We start from the raw sequence: 15,376 nt of genomic DNA on the forward strand, positions 1-15,376 counted from the left end.
TCAATTGCATTCAGCCACCACTTGTGTTCTCAAATTGAACATTAATTTTTTGTCCAATCCTTGCAGTATTTCAGATCGTAATTTTTTTTCGTTTGAAGCCTTGAGTGCCAGCCCTTTTCAAGTTCTGTTAGAATATTAAAAGTTTTGAATAGTCTGAAACACAAATCTTATTTTCAACCATTCATAAGTTGATTTACTTGTGCATTTTGGGTGACTGTCTTGTTGCATCACATATTTCTTCTTGAAATCATGGATTGCTGCCCTAACATTTTTCAGATACCGTACTTTGTTATACCAAGGCTGATGAAGAGACCCAAGTAGACTTGAGAGCTTCCTTTGTAACATAATTTATTTTTGTTAGCTATTAAAAAGGTATCATAGCTACAAGATTATTATTTTGTTTCTCAATCAATCTTTTCTCAACTGGCTAACACTGTACCAAAACGTTTTGTTTTTTTATTTTTACTTTTTTTTTTTTTACAACATGTTTTGATACACCTTTGTTTCCTCAATGACCACAAGATGTCAAGGCCCTGAAGCAACTAAACAGCCCTAAACAATTATTCTCCTTTTACCATGCTTCACAGATGGAATAACAATTTGGTGTGCGGTGTTCTTTTTCTTTTGAACATAGCCTTGCGTATGTGATAAAAAGTTCCACTTTGGTCTCATCGGCCTATAGAACATTTTCCCAGAAGCATTGTGAACATCCAAGTTTTCTTCAGCGTTTGACGTACCATGGTGCTTTTTGGACAGCAGAAGCTTCCTTCCAGGTGTCCTTTCATGAAAATCAATCTTGATAAGTATTTTTTTCTTTTTAACAGCGGACACAGAAAAAGAAATTATCATTTTTTTTTTGCCTTGAGTTCTTTCTCACCTCTTTCATTCTGCTCTTGGATTCATGTTAAACAAGTCGGTCACAAGACAAGAATTGTCTCTATTTCTAGACAATACCGTATGTCTTACCGAGCAATGCTTTTGTATCTTCCAATTCATATTCATAATTCACAATACCCAATCTTTCTTGAGAAGACTTTTCTCAGTATCTAAACTTTGTGTCATTTTAAAGGAGTTTCCCCCAATTTTAACCCCTTCACCCCCGGAGCTTTTTCCGTTTTTCGCTCCCCTCCTTCCCAGAGCCATAACTTTTTTATTTTTCCATCAATTTGGCCATGTGAGGGCTTATTTTTTGCGGGACGAGTTGTACTTTTGAACGACATCATTGGTTTTACCATGTCGTGTACTAGAAAACGGGAAAAAAATTCCAAGTGCAGTGAAATTGCAAAAAAAGTGCAATCCCACACTTGTTTTTTGCTTGCCTATTTTGCTAGGTTCACTAAATGCTAAAACTGACCTGCCATTATGATTCTCCAGGTCAGTACGAGTTCATTGACACCTAACATGACTAGGTTATTTTTCACCTAAGTGGTGAAAAAAAATTCCAAACTTTGCAAAAAAAACAAAACAAAATTGCGCCATTTTCCGATACTCGTAGCGTCTCCATTTTTCGTGATCTGGGGTCAGATGAGGGCTTATTTTTTGCGTGCCGAGCTGGCATTTTTAATGATAGCATTTTGGTGCAGATACGTTCTTTTGATCGCCCGTTATTGCATTTTAATGCAATGTCGTGGCGACCAAAAAAACGTAAATCTGGCGTTTCGATTTTTTTTCTCATTACGCCGTTTAGCGATCAGGCTAATGCTTTTTTTTTATTGATAGATCGGGCGATTCTGAACGCGGCGATACCAAATATGTGTAGGTTGGGGTTTTTTTTTAATTGATTTATTTTGATTGGGGCGAAAGGGGGGTGATTTAAACTTTTATATTTTTTTCACATTTTTTTTTACTTTTGCCATGCTTCTATAGCCTCCATGGGAGGCTAGAAGCAGGCACAACGCGATCGGCTCTGCTATGCAGCAGCGATCATAAGATCGCTGCTACACAGCAGAAATGCCGGTGTGCTGTGAGCGCCGACCACAGGGTGGCGCTCACAGCCACCGGCGATCAGTAACCATAGAGGTCTCCAGGACCTCTATGGTTACAATGGAGAAGCATCGCCGACCTCCGATCATGTGACGGGGGTCGGCGATGCGCTCATATCCGGCCGCACGGCCGGATGCGGTAGTTAAATGCCGCTGTCTGCGTTTGACAGCGGCATTTAACTAGTTAATAGCGGCGGGTGATCGCGATTTCACCCGCCGCTATTGCGCGCACATGTCAGCTGTAAAAAACAGCTGACATGTCGCGACTTTGATGTGCGCTCACCGCCGGAGCGCACATCAAAGCAGGGGACCCGACATCTGACGTACTATAACGTCAGATGTCGGGAAGGGGTTAAAGTGTTATGATCAATGGGTTGAGAGGGTGGTGTAATACTTATAAAAATTCTGTACTCTCCTCCCAGGCCGGTGTTGCTCCTCCACTCTTGCTGCTGTGTCCTTTGCCAGACTTGGACATCAACATACGGAGGAGGCGTCACGTGGCTGCTGAAGCCCTTTCATTTCTATCCGAGCAGAAGAAGCCAACTCAGAGTGCGGAGGCTGCAGCCAATCACCAATCTGTTTCTTCTTCTTCTGAGGAACACTCATCCCCTTACCCCCCCGTCGTTGATACCAGTAGACTTTCAGAATACGTAGTGCTTACTACAAACAAGTGAGGCCAGTCATGGAGTCAATCAATTTTTTTATTTCTCTCTTATCCCTACATTCAATAATAGTGGACAACTCCTTAATATCAGATTATCCTGCATGACTTTGCCATACACATTAATGTTTGGTTCTGTGTTGTCAATGGGAAGAAAGCCATTGCCAGGCACTGCGTTTGAAATAAATCGTTATCTTCCCCAACATTATTTGTCACAGAAGTGTTGGGAGGCACCTATACATGTTAGATGGTTGACCAGTTCCAGAAAAATTGGCGTGTTCAATCAATTTTGAGCTAAAGTCCGATATATATATACTGTATATACTCGAGTATAAGCCGACCCGAGTATAAGCCGACCCCCCTAATTTTGCCACAAAAAACTGGGAAAAGTTATTGACTCGAGTATAAGCCTAGGGTGGAAAATGCAGCAGCTACCGGTGAATTTCAAAAATAAAAATAGATGCTCCATACCGTTCATTATGGCCCCATAGATGCTCCATATAAAGCTGTGCCACATATAATGCTCTGCACCGTTCATTATGGCCCCATAGATGCTCCACATAAAGCTGTGCCACATATAATGCTCTGCACCGTTCATTATGGCCCCATAGATGCTCCACATAAAGCTGTGCCGTATATAATGCTCTGCACCGTTCATTATGGCCCCATAGATGCTCCACATAAAGCTGTGCCATATATAATGCTCTGCACCGTTCATTATGGCCCCATAGATGCTCCACATAAAGCTGTGCCACATATAATGCTCTGCACCGTTCATTATGGCCCCATAGATGCTCCATATAAAGCTGTGCCACATATAATGCTCTGCACCATTCATTATGGCCCCATAGATGCTCCACATAAAGCTGTGCCACATATAATGCTCTGCACCGTTCATTATGGTCCCATAGATGCTCCACATAAAGCTGTGCCATATATAATGCTCTGCACCGTTCATTATGGCCCCATAGATGCTCCACATAAAGCTGTGCCATATATAATGCTCTGCACCGTTCATTATGGTCCCATAGATGCTCCACATAAAGCTGTGCCATATATAATGCTCTGCACCGTTCATTATGGCCCCATAGATGCTCCACATAAAGCTGTGCCACATATAATGCTCTGCACTGTTCATTATGGCCCCATAGATGCTCCACATAAAGCTGTGCAATATATAATGCTCTGCACTGTTCATTATGGCCACATAGATGCTCCACATAAAGCTGTGCCATATATAATGCTCTGCACCGTTCATTATTGCCCCATAGATGCTCCATAGAAAGCTGTGCCCCATATACAATGCTCTGCACTGTTCATTATGGCCACATAGATGCTCCACATAAAGCTGTGCCATATAGAATGCTCTGCACCGTTCATTAATGCCCCATAGATGCTCCATAGAAATCTGTGCAATATATAATGCTGCTGCTGCTGCAATTAAAAAAAAAAAATGACATACTTACCTCTCTTGCTGCCCGCAGCTCCTCAGCGTCCCGTCTCGGCGTCTCTCCGCACTGACTGTTCAGGCAGAGGGCGGCGCGCACACTAGTACGTCATCGCTCCCTCTGACCTGAACAGTCAGAGCAAAAGGACGGGAAGACGGAGCAGCGCCCGGCTGGTGGAACGTGGACAGGTAACTATGACATACTTACCTGCTCCCGGCGTCCCTGGCTCCTTATCCCGGACAGCTGGTCTCCGGGTGCCGCAGCCTCTTCCTCTGTCAGCGGTCACCGTTACCGCTGATTAGAGAAATGAATATGCGGCTCCGCCCCTATGGGAGTGGAGTCCATATTCATAACTGTAATGAGCGGTCCCAAGTGACCGCTGAACAGGTGACAAGCTGCGGCACCGAAGACCAAGGGACGGGCAGGGGGAGCGCCAGGAGCGCCGGGACTAGGTGAGTATGCGACAGTCCTCTCTCCCCCTCACCCGCCGACCCCACCGCCGATCATGACTCGAGTATAAGCCGAGAGGGGCACTTTCAGCCCAAAAATTTGGGCTGAAAATCTCGGCTTATACTCGAGTATATACGATATATATATATATATATATATATGTATATATAAGAGATGGCTGTCGGACAAATGATGCCTGAGCAGGTTCGACCGACACTAGTTTAATTTGTATGGTGGCCTTAACAAGCAGTTGTACAGGCCAACCTGATATGCTGGCTACAGAGTAGGGACTTATCACTGTAATATAGGTGCTAGTGATGTGTCGTTCGTGAACGAGCCGACACAAAGAGCCGGCTCCCTGCTGTGAACGATGGGAGCCGGCACACCAGTGAGAGCCACTAAAATTCCTGAATGGCTCTCACTGGGCGTAAAATCCCGGGCTTTGGCATGTGTAACTCCGCCCACCTGAGCAAAACCCCGCCCACGCTTCAATTTAATTGGCTCTAAAGAAGTGGGCGGAGTTTCTGCAGTAGGTGGGCGGAGTTTCGGACCCTGAATAGATATTCAATAGGGATCCATTTAGGATCCAAAACGAGCCGGTTCGTGAGCCGAAAGAGCCGGCTCTTTTTGGTGTGCGGAGCCATGAGAGCCGGATCACCAAAAAGAGCCGGACTGCCCATCACTAATAGGTGCAGAAACATGCCAATATGATTGTGTGAAAGGCTTGAGTTAAACCAAATTTGAAGTAATTTCACCATATTAAGAAAACAAACAAACCAAAAAAAGAAACCAAAAAAACAGTTAACCAGGTTGGATTTTTGACGAACAGTACAAGGTAGCATCTAGCTTTTATTTATATAAGAATACAGGTAATTGCTCTGCAGCTACATGTGGAAGTCAATGTAGGTCAATCTAGGCCTGAAAATATGTTGCCTTTCCTATAATACTTTTTTTTAAAAAAGAAGCTTCTCTGATCAACAGCGATAAGCTGTCATCATCTGGGTAAATCATGTCTGGCCATTCCGAGAGCTCTCCTTAGTCTCCTATATTCTATTTATACTATATGGCAATTACAATGTAGGGGCATCGGCTACAGCTGGAGGAAGGAAGGTTTCTACACCAAAGGAATTCTTTCCCTCTGATATGGAAAGTGGTCCAAGTAAATTCACAAAGAGTACTAAAGGGGCTTGGATTCCTTTATAAAGTGTAACAATATCGCAATCTATAGATATTAGATTTTTGGGAGAGAGGTCGCTGATCTAGGGATTTATTCTGATTACCGTATTTGGAGTCAAATTTTTTTCTCTAAGATAATGTTTATTTGCTTCATGGAGGTTCATTCCTTTCTCGGAATCAATGCCATAGGATAAAAAACTGAATCGGATGGACTTACGTCATTTTTTGTATTATAAGCTATCCTACTATATACAGGTGCTTCTCAGAAAATTAGAATATCATCAAAAAGTTAATTTATTTCAGCTCTTTAATACAGAAAGTGAAACTCATATTATATAGTCATTACAAACAGAGTGATCTATTTCAAGTGTTTATTTTTGTTAATGTTGATGCTTAAGGCTTACAGCCAATGAAAGCCCAAAAGTCGTTATCTCTGTAAATTAGAATAATTAACAAAAAATACCTGCAAAGTCTTCCTAAGCATTTAAAAGGTTCCTTAGTCTGTTTCAGTAGCTCCACAATCATGGGGAAGACTGCTGACTTGACAGATGTCCAGAAGGCAGTCATTGATACACTCCACAAGGAGGGTAAATATTGCATTTTATTTAGAATTCAATGTCCCAGAGTCTGGAGGAAGAGTGGAGAGGCCACAATCCAAGCTGCTTGAGGTCTACTGTGAATTTTCCACAATAAATGATGGTTTCGGGAGCCATGTCATCTGCCGGTGTTTAATCAAGACCAAAGTCAGTGCAGCAGTCTACCAGGAAATTTTAGACCACTTCATGCTTCCCTCTGACAAAAAGCAATTTGGAGATGGGAATGTCATTCTCCAGCAGGACTTGGCCCCTGTCCACACTGCTAAAAGTACCAATACCTGGTTTACAAACAACAGTATCACTGTGCTTGATTTGAAGCAAACTCGTTTGACCTTAACCCCATAGACAAGAAGATGAGAGACATCAGACCCAACAATGCAGACGAGCTGAAGACTGCTATCAAAGCAACCTGGGATTCCATAACCCCTCAGCAGTGCCACAAGCTGATCGCCTCCATGCCACACCGCATTGCTGCAGTAATTGATGCAAAAGGAGCCATGACCAAGTATTGAGTTCATTTACTGAACATACATTTCAGTAGGCCAACATTTCAGATTTTAAAATCATTTTTCAAGCTGGTGTTATAAAGTATTCTAATTTACAGAGATAATGACTTTTGGGTTTTCATTGGCTGTAAGCCATAATCATCAACATTAACAGAAATAAACATTGAAATAGATCACTCTGTGTGTAATGACTCTATATAATATACGAGCCTCACTTTTTGTATTGAAGAACTTAAATAAACTTTTTGATGATATTCTAATTTCGCAAGAAGGACCTGTATATAAATTTACAAACATGTATTTTTTTTTAATTTACTTGCTTATTTAGCACCATTAATTACATGGAGATTTACAGACATCATCACTGTCCCCATCCGGCTCACAATCTAAATACACTATGTCTTTGGAGTGTAATAAAGGAAAGAGCCGAATCAAGAAAACCATTCTCTCCGCTGGCTAAAAGTCAATAACATCCCTATGCCATAAAACACATAGACTGCTGGTAGACAACACTTTTAAGGGTGTATTTAAAGTATTTCTGCCGTCTACACTGGAAGTATTTGTCATGAGGATTTTCCTACTTTTTTTTGGATACAAGGAGCATTTCTTACCCTTGGATGAACTGGAATACAAGTCGGTGTGCATGCAGCGTGTAGTGCATGTTCACACTGGCCACTAAACAGACAAAATCTAAGATAAAAACAAAATAAGCAAGTACTCTGCAGTAAATAAATAAACAGCAATAGTGCATGAAAATAATAAAGGGTACTTAGCATAATTTTGATTAAAAAAACGCAAAAGATATTCCACCATGTCAACGTGACCTTATTCGGGAGGGTCCTAACCTCTAGTATTAAAACCTTTACTCTTGACAACAGTATATGACCATATTCACATTGCATTTCTGCATTGTATTTGTGGGTTCCATCTAAATCTCTTGCAAATATGATTGAGATGAAAACCCTGACAGAACCGTAGTGTGCTGTTACACAACATAAAATTAACTGTTTGTGTTTTTTTCTCTCAAAGTCTCTTTTTTTAAATAGGCACAAAAGCATAGATGACTGTTTTCGTGCCCATCTGAAAATGCGAACATAGTGCATACACCCTATCTGAGCATAGTTTAATTAAGGTCAAGTTCACACATGACACATTTTATGCATAAAAAATCCACAGTGGAATACTGTAACAAATCCATACGTTGTGGAGAGTTTGAAATGGAAATGAACCTGCAATGCAGATTTAGAAACCTGCAGAGCGGAAATCAAAAACACGTTGTTGAGGACATGAAATTGATAAAGCAGAAACCCACAATCATGTACTAAAGCCCAATTCATTATTGCATTTTGTGTATTTTTACTACTTTTTTGCCATTTTTCAATTACTCCTTATTTCTTTTTTAATGTGTAAATTTTTAAAGTTTATTGTGGGCAGGATTTTAAGATGTTATTGGCTGATTCATTGCGACTTTTTAAAAAGTCACAACATTTGGGGGTAATTGTTCTTGTCTCCCAAGAGGGATTTTAGGCAACCCTATTTTTATTTTTTTTAGCAAATTTTTGCAATAAAAGGTCACAAAAATAAAGAGCATTTTTTTTTTTACTTTGCACAAAATTCATGAACCCACATTTGACGCAAGTAAATTCAATGAATAGCACAAGGTAAAAAAAAGGAAAGGAGACTTTAAAAAAGGGCATATGATGAATTGAGGGCCCAATCTTGATAATTTTGCAGCATTGCAAAATCTCAAGTGCAGATGTTGGTGTAAAATTTAAAAAAGAAACAAAATTTGCAGTTAATCCACGTGAAGTCAGCAGATCAGAACAAAATCTCACGGACCTAGCTGCAGAAATCCCTGCAGAATATCAGCGTTTTGGGAAAAAAGGAGATACCTCAGCAGGTGATTCTTTGGTCCCATTGCATACCGGCCACCTGTATAAGGGTTCTGTCCCATGTGACTTCTGCAGTCGCCGACTGGTTCTAGCCATCATATGGGACGAAACAACTGCACAAGCGGTTGGGCTGAGCAAGGACAGGCATACAAGTTCAGAAGGGACAAGACAAATCACCAGTGGAGGGAAGTGTGAAGATCTGAGGTTGTGGGTTCTAATAATCACCTAGGCAGGTTAAAAATGCAACTACTTTTTGTTCCTTACATCCATGGTCATACAGCTATTCCAGGTAGATGGTCACAATGCAATGTCCCCAGTCCACAAGATCCTATCCTGGGGCCGATAGTTCCACTGCCCCCATACCATGCGATACGCACTGTCTCACAACTTTTGGGTTGACCCACAGCTTTTGTATCTCACACCAGTATAGTTATGGTCATAGTACATGCTCCATACCATGACCATAGCACGTCTCCCGCTCCAGCTGGCAACAACAGTCCTTCAGATAGTTCCTCACGTGCAGACGAAGTCCCAGTTTAGGTCCGTCATCTGTTATTTGAAATATAGGGGCTTCCACTTTATATTTAATACAAAGGTTCTGGAAAAGTGAAATGGCTCCTCGTCCCCCCAAAACAAATTCTGTGCTTTGTGTGCTTAAACCGTATGTTTGGCATTTCTGGAGCGATGAGAGCCCACCTAATTTACAGGTGCCTGTCTCCAGAAGCACGAGTTGGGCACTACAACGTGCTGGGCACCGCAACAGCAGTTTGCAATTTTTACTCAGCAACATCCACTTCTTCTTGTTTCTGGAAAAAACCCATAAAGCCAAAATCATCACTACATCTGTAGCTAAATTCCCACAGAAGTATAATTTCCAAAATGGGGTCACTTGATGGGGGATTCGGCTCTTCTAGCATTTAGGGGCTTTATATATGGAGTCCTAATACTATTCTAGAAAAATTTGCGCTCCTGGAGGAAAATAGCGTTCCGTCTCTCCCAAGTCTCAATGTATGGCTAAGCCATACTGTACAGCCACATATGGGGTATTTCTAAATTCAGCAGAAACTGTGGGACAAATTTTGGTGCCATTTTTGTCGATATCCCAGTGTGAAAATGTAAAATCTGGGGCTAAAACAAAATTTGATGGTAAGAATGTAATTATTTTTTTATTCACTGCCCAATGGTATAAAACTTTATGACCCAGCTGTGGTGTCAATATGATCACTGCACCCCTAGATGAATTCATGTAGAGGTGTAGTTTGTAAAATGGGGTCTCTTGTGGGGGGGGGGGGGTTTTGCTGTTCTGTCACCTCAGGGGTTCTGCCAATGTGACATAGCACCGTCAAACTAGTGCAGTAAAATCTAAACTCCAATATGGTACATCTTCCCTTCTGAGCTTTGCACTGAGTCTCAAAAGTAGTATTCCCCCACATATGGGGTATCGGCATATTAGAAATTGCACAATGTTGGGGTCCATTTTCTCCTGTCATTGTGAAAATGAAAAAAATGTTAAGCTAAAAAATATTTTTTCCACAAAAATTATTTTTTTCATTTCCACAGATTAACATTGTAAAATTCTGGGAAGCACCTGTGGGTTCAAGGTGCTCACCACACATCTAGATAAATTCCTTGAAGGCTTCTAGTTTTCCAAATGGAGTCACTTGTGGGCGTTTTCCACTGTTTAGGCACATCAGGGGCTCTCCAAATGCGACATGACACCCACAGACCAATCCATTAAAGTCTGCATTCCAAAACATCACTACTTCCTTTCTGAATCCTGCCATGCGCCCACACAAGTTTTCCCCACATATGGGGTATCTGCATACTCGGGGGGAAAATGGCACAACACATTTTGAGGTCCATTTTCTTTTGTTACTGTTGTGAAAAGAAAAAAATTGGGGATAAAAACATTTTTGTGGGGAAAATGTATTATTTTCACGGCTCTGTTATAAACACCTGGGGGTTCGGGGTGCTCACCACACATCTTGATAAGTTGCCTAAAGGGTCCAGTTACCAAAATGCTGGCGCTTGTAGACGGTTTCTATTATTTAGGCACATCAGGGGCTCTTCAAATGTGACATTGCATCCTCTAATTATTCCAGTAAATTTTACATTCAAAAAGTGAAATCGTGCTCTTTTCCTTTCAAGCCCTGCTGTCTGCTCAAACAGTAGTTTTTGTCCACATATTGGAGATCAGCGTACTCAGGAGAAATTGCACAAATTGTTTGGTACAATTTCTCCTGTTCTTGTGTCCGCTATCGATTCCAGTGAATTTTACATTTAAAAAGTGAAATGGCACTCATTCCCTTCCTAGCCCAGTTGTGCACCCAAATAGTGATTTTCCCCCAAATATGGGGCATCGGCGTGCTCAGGAGAAATTGTACTACAAATTTTGGGGTCCATTTTCTCCTGTTACCCTTGTAAAAATAAAAAAATGTGGGTCTAAAGTAAAATGATTGTGAAAAAAAGTTAAATGTTCATTGTTTCCTTTCACATTCCATTAATTCCTGTGAATCACCTGAAGGGTCAATAAACTTTTTGAAAGTGATTTTAAACATCTTGAAGGGTGTGGTTTTTAGTATGGCGTCACTTTTGGGTATTTTCTTTCATATAGGCCCCCTAAACTCACTTCAAATGTAATGTGGTCAATAAAGAAAATAGTTTTGAAAATTTTGTTGGAAAAATGAGAAATCGCTTGTTATCTTTTAACCCTTATAACTCCCTAACAAAAAATATTATCTTTCAAAAATGGTGCTGATGTAAAGTAGACATGTGGGAAATGTTATTTATTAACTATGTTGTGTGACATAACTCTCTGATTTAAGGGCGTAAAAATTAAGTTTGAAAATTGCTAAATTTTTGCCAAATTTGTTTTTATCCACAAACAAGTCATATCGAACAAATTTTACCACTATCATGTAGTACAATATGCCATGAAAAAACAAACTCAGAATCAGTGGGATCCGTGGAAGCGTTTCAGAGTTATTACCGCATAAAGTGGTACTGGTTAGAATTGTAATATTTGGCCTGGTCATGAAGGTGAAAAGGTTAAAGCATTACTGGAGTTTTTTGTTTTTTTATTGCACCGTTTTAGTGGTTCCTTAAATGTAATTCCCCAGCCCCCTGGTACTTGAATTTGTCCTGAATAACTTTGCTAATCCAAATGTTTTTATACAGAATAATGACATGAGATTTTGCCAAAATTGTTGTAACTTTTGGTGCACCTCATTACCAGTCTCAGCTTGGAGTCGGGGACATTTTTAAACATTGTGACACAAAAAAAGTCACAAATCCAGTTCAAGACAAAAGTAAAACAGATTTGTTCTGTTTTTGCTACGATATCATGAACAGTGTGGGCCGTTTTATTGAATTTTGGTATAAACAAAACGTCATCATATTCTTCAAGACAAAAAAGAGAAAAAAAAGAGAAATGACTTAATAAAAAATTGGAAAAAAAATAAAATGGCTCATAGTATGGAAGAGATAAGAATAAGCTCAACCACTTTTCTAACATTTTATTCCTTTGCGCATTTTACTCCTAAAAATCCAGACGAGAAACTCAGCAAAACAAACTCTTATGTCTGAGCATTCCCTTTTCTGACTTTACCAATCCTCTGCCAGGCCTGTGGCGATGTGTGTCTGTGTCTCTAACCGGTCAGCTGAAAGAGGCAAAAGACTGGTATATAACAGATAGATAGAAAATATAGGATAAACTTAAATAGAGGACGATTAATAAATAGGTCAATGTAGATAGAAGATATGAAAGATAAACAGTAGATAAATAGAAGAAACAAGAGAAAGCTTGAGAAAGACTCACAGTTTGAAGAGCGGAAACATAGCACATCCGTGGGTGACTGAAGACCACAGTTTTTTCACAATCTTATGTCTGGAGTGTTACCATTTTTTGTAGATCGATAGTCATGTCCAAAAGTGTTGCCCCCCTTGAAATTGTTCTAGAAAATGAAGTATTTCCCTCAAAAAATTATTACAATCACGCATGTTTTGTTATACACAGGTTTATTTCCATTGTGTGTAATGTAACAAAACAATAAAACATAGAAGAAAAAAAGGCAAATTGGACATAATAATTTCACACAAACCCCCCCAAAAATTGTTGGCATCTTTCAAAAATTCTGGGTAAACAACTTTGGTTCAAGCATGTCATGCTCGTTCAAACTCACCTGTGGCAAGTAACAGGTGTGGGTAATATGAAAGCCACATCTGAAACCAGATAAAAAGGGGAGAAGTTGCCTCAGTCTTTGGATTGTGTGCCGCACTAAGCATGGAAAACAGAAAAAAGAGAAGTTGTCTGAGGACTTCGAACCAAAATTGTTGTGGAAAATATTAACAATCTCGAGGTTAAATTAGGCACCCTCGACTTAATATTTGGTTGCACAGCCTTTGGAATAAATACCTGCAATCAATAACTTCCTATAACCATCAACAAGCTTCTTACACCTCTCAACTAAAATTTTGGACCAATCTTCTTTTGCAAACTGCTCCAGGTCTCTCATATTTCAAGGCGCCTTCTCCCAACAGCAATTTTAAGATCTCTCCACAAGTGTTCAATGGGATTTAGATCCGGACTCATTGCTGCCACTTCAGAACTTGCCAGCGCTGTGTTGACATCCATTTCTGGGGGTTTCTTGAAGTATGTTTGGGGTCACTGTCCAGCTGGAAGACGCAAACTGAGCTGACAATGGTCACTATATTGCAACCCAAAATCCTTTGGTGATCTTCAGATTTAAAATGCTTTGCAGACAGTCAAGGCACCCAGTGCCAGAGGCAACAAAACATCTGTGACCCTCCTCCATATTTGACTGTAGGTACTGTGTTCTTCTCTTTGTAGGCCTCATTCCATTTTCGGTATACAGTAGAATGATGTACTTAACCGAACAGCTCTATCTAGGCCTCATCTGCCCAAAAGACACTTTCACAGAAGGATTTTGGAGTACTCGTACATTTTGCCAAACTGCAGTGCTTTTTTATGTCTCTGTGTCAGCAATGGCGTCCTCTTGGGTTTCCTGCCATAGCGTTTCTGTTATGCTAGCGTAGTTACTCACTTGGGATAACAGGTAAATCTAAATACTGTAACTGACTCTGCCGATTCCTTTATAGACTGGAGATCCTGACCCCACAGTCCCTAGTGGTTGCTGTCTGAGAAGAGATTGCCTAACCACAGACTAGAAGAGGGCCACTCTGACCTATGCTGCCTAAAAGGCCGTCGAGGGCATCACGTTCCTTCTAAAAACCGGAGGGCAGAGCAGAGTGCAAGTTACCTACAGAAGGGAAAGTGTGATGAAAAAAGGAAAAGATCCCATAGTGAGTAAAATAAACCACGAAATACAAAATAAAGTGTAAAGTATGAACTGCTAGAAGATATGTTGCCTACTTCCTAAATAGAAACAGAAGGCAGGTGCAGAATAACACATGCAGGGATTGTCTAACAAACAGGCAATTTCTGCATGTATTGTGGCTGTCGAACAACGGCAAGACATGTAGTCAGGGATACGCTAACATATTTTTTTGTCCTAATCGAAATTATAACATCTTATCCACGCATGTTCGCTCATCAGTAATCCCCATACAGTTCAATGGGGGTGAGGGTTCATATAACCAAACCGAACTTTAGACTAAGTTTGGGTCGGGTACCAGAAACTGAACTTTCACGGGTCCGCTCATCCCTATTCTTGTATAAAAATTCACAAAAATGGGGGAACACATTAAAAAGTCAGATGCCCTTAAAGTTTGTGATATTTTGAAACATCAGTAGGGGGATGATTAAAAATCCATTTCTTCACTGACTTTGGGGTGCTGCCCCCATTTTTATATTGACATCCGTTTCTTCACTGACTTTGGGGTGCTGCCCCACATTTTTATATTAAAATCCGTTTCTTCACTGACTTTGGGGTGCTGCCCCCCATTTTTATATTGACATCCGTTTCTTCACTGACTTTGGGGTGCTGCCCCCCATTTTTATATTGACATCCGTTTCTTCACTGACTTTGGGGTGCTGCCCCCCATTTTTATATTGACATCCATTTCTTCACTGACTTTGGGGTGCTGCCCCCCATTTTTATATTGACATCCGTTTCTTCACTGACTTTGGGGTGCTGCCCCCCATTTTTATATTATGTGTACATTATATATATATATACACATTTTATTATTATTTTTATTTATTTCGGCATATCCACCCACAAAATCTGCACCGTTCAGAGTGAATTTACTGCTGCAGATTTAGTCCTTATTCTGCTCCCCCCAAAAAAAAAACAATAAAGCAAAATAAAAAACCCCAAACCCCAGAATGCAGCACAATACTGTTCTGCTTTGTCGTTATTCACACTGCTGCATTTTGTTGTCTTTTTTCTTAACACTTCCTCCATGGACAGTTTTATGCAAACAAACATTAACCCCATGAACACCTAACAGAGAGTACTTTCTTTTTTGTTAGGTTGGAGGTACTTTCTTATGTATCATGCAGGCTGTGTAGCTAAAGTCAGGAGGTGCTGGCACCTGTAGTTCCACAGGCTCGGATACACCACCCTCCTGCACTCCAGGAGACGCTTGGTCCGTACTGGGACTTGTAGTCCCCACGCTGAGGTGACAGGAGGGGGGCGCTGCTGCTGCCGCCCTGGGGGTCTCTCTCCGCCGCTTTCTTGTCA

The 15,376-nt window shown here is 40.7% G+C and overlaps 1 long non-coding RNA gene across 1 annotated transcript; it reads right to left on the bottom strand.

Moving 5' to 3' along the window:
• Positions 1-12,192: 12,192 nt before the first annotated feature.
• LOC143769593 (uncharacterized) lies at positions 12,193-15,364 on the bottom strand. The gene is made up of 3 exons (XR_013214428.1): positions 15,228-15,364; positions 12,529-12,664; positions 12,193-12,370 (listed from the first exon to the last, which is right to left on the bottom strand). It is a non-coding gene; the product is annotated as an uncharacterized LOC143769593 (long non-coding RNA).
• Positions 15,365-15,376: the final 12 nt, after the last annotated feature.

This window comes from Ranitomeya variabilis, chromosome 4 (genome assembly GCF_051348905.1).
Source record: "Ranitomeya variabilis isolate aRanVar5 chromosome 4, aRanVar5.hap1, whole genome shotgun sequence".
NCBI lineage: Eukaryota > Metazoa > Chordata > Amphibia > Anura > Dendrobatidae > Ranitomeya > Ranitomeya variabilis.